Source organism: Penaeus monodon, chromosome 17 (genome assembly GCF_015228065.2).
Source record: "Penaeus monodon isolate SGIC_2016 chromosome 17, NSTDA_Pmon_1, whole genome shotgun sequence".
NCBI lineage: Eukaryota > Metazoa > Arthropoda > Malacostraca > Decapoda > Penaeidae > Penaeus > Penaeus monodon.
Genome location: NC_051402.1, coordinates 22,789,867 through 22,792,366, shown reverse-complemented (window position 1 = coordinate 22,792,366; position 2,500 = coordinate 22,789,867).

The window sequence follows — 2,500 nt, the reverse complement described above, 5'->3', positions numbered from 1 at the left end:
TGCGCTGGGGTCGGGCTTCACGAAGGTAAATGCCGGTGCTAAATTCTCTCTGTGGCGGATTTTATGTAGATGCTTTAAGAATTTTCTTTCGATTTGTGTGTCCTTTTCTGTTTTTATTTATTTATTTATTTAATCATTTATTATATTTGTTTCTTTTTTTTTTTTTTTTTTTTTTTTTTTACTATTGTACTTCCTGCTTCTTTTTTGTGTGTGGTTTTGTTTCTGTCTCCCCCTTTTTTTGTCTCCTTTCTCGCTTTTTTCAGATTTTTTTTTTGTTTTCGCTTCATGTCTCGTTCACCTTTTTTCGTTCTATCTTTGATTATTCCTTATTCGTTTCATCTCTATTTCTTCCTCTTTTTCGTTCGCCTCGTTTGTTTTTTATTCTATGTCGGCCTCCCTCTTTTGCCTCCTTTCTCACTTTTATTCTGATATTTTCCTTTTTCGTTCTGTTTCTGATTCTCATTTTGTTCGTTTTGCCTCTGATGCTTTCGTTTTTTATAGTTCTTTCTCTGATAATGAAAATAAAAGAAAATGTAAAATCTTTCAGTTTCGAGGGACATTTTTTTTTTTTATAGAAGAACGGAGGCAAGGAACGAATTGAAATAAAACAGAAGAGAGAAGCAGAATAAGAATCGACCCCCTTCCCCCCCCAAAAAAAAAAAAAATGCTGAAAATCAAGAAATAAAACATTAACTTCATCAAACAAAAGAGAAAGAAAGGCATAAAGCAAAACAAAATCAACAAGCAAAAATACGGCCATAACACAGAAGCAGTGACAGAACCACCTCGTCCCTCTTCCCGATGGCAACTTCGTGGAATGTGACAGTTTATCTTTCTACTCACTGGAAATACACAATAAATCCTGAAACCGCTAGGCATTTTTTCCCCGACATTTTAGTGGCGCATTAAATTTTTGTCTCTTACGGGTCCAGCCGCTATAATTTTGCTCTAAATCTTCTCGTCCAATAACTGCAGGAATCCCTCCGAAAGGCAATGAAATTCGGCATCACCATCCTTTTTTTCATTTTCTTTCTTTGTCTTTCTTTCTTTCTCACTTTCTCTCTCTCTTTCGCTATCTTTTTTTTTTTGTTTCCTCCCTCCGCCTCCTTCTTCTTCTTCTTCTACTTCTTCTTCTTCTTCTTCTTCTTCTTCTTCTTCTTCTTTTCTTCTTCTTCTTCTTCTTCTTCTTCTTCTTCTTCTTCTTCTTTTCCTCCTCCTCCTCCTCCTCTTCCTCCTCCTCCTCCTGCTCTTCCTCCTCCTCCTCCTCCTCCTGCTATCTCTCTTCCCTTAACCCCCTTCCCCTCCCGCTTCCCCAACACTTTCCTCCTGCTCCACCTCCCCCTCCTCCTCCTCCTCTCTCTATTCCCTGAACCCCCTCCCCAACACCACTCTCCTCCTCCTCCCTCTCTCTCTACCCCCTAACCCCCCCCCCACACACACACACACGATATCAAATTGGGTATTGAACCTGGACGGAAGAACAAAAGAAGGATAAAATTTCCAGTGTGAGTGTTCTGCCGTTCGGAATGGCGACGAGGGAACGAAATGTTGTATGAAAGAGAGGTCGATAGAGAGCGAGGAAGAGAGGGAGAGAGTGGTGGAAGAGGAATGAGGAAGAGAGGAGAGGGATAGGAAAGGAATGAAGGAGGGAGGGAGAGATAAGGACGGTGACAGAGAGGAGGAAGGAAGGGAGGAGAGAGGGAGAGATAAGGACCGTGAGAGAGAGGAGGAAGGAAGGAAGGAGAGAGAAGAGAGAGAGAGAGAGATAAGAGAGAGAGATAGATAGATAGATAGAGAGAGAGAGAGAGAGAGAGAGAGAGAGAGAGAGAGAGAGAGAGAGAGAGAGAGAGAGAGAGAGAGAAAGTTATGTCACAGCTGAGGATATTAGTGAATGAGAGTGTGGAAAGAAGGATGCGAAAAAAAGAAAAAGAAAAATGTTGAGAGAGAGAGATGTAGAAAGACTGAAAAGGGGAGGCAAAGATTCAGATGGATAGAAAGACCCAGAGAAAGAGAGAATGAAACATAATGTATAAGGAAAGTTTTTTTTTTATCAATTAATCGTGTAGAAATTAAGAAAAACTAAATCCTTTGAAGAAAGAAGAAAAAAATTCACGTCTCATTTCCTTTCTCGAACCAGTTTACGCAAAACTTCATCAAGCCCTCCATTTTCAACCTCTTTTCCCTCCTCTTTTCCCCCTTTATTCTTCACTCCCCTTTCCTTATCCTCAAATCTTCCACTTCCACTTTCCGGCTCTCCCATCTCCCCCTTCCCTCTCCTCTCCTGTTCTCCCCATTCTCTCTTTTACGATTTCTTTCTCTGTCTCTCTCTCTCTCTCTCTCTCTCTCTCTCTCTCTCTCTCTCTCTCTTCCCCTTGACATCTTCCTCTCAACTCTTCCCCTCTTCTTTCCTCTCTCCTCCCCCCCACTTCCCCTTCACCCATACCCTAACCCAAACTCACTTCCATATCTTTGACGGCGTGTCATTACGTTTATTATTAGC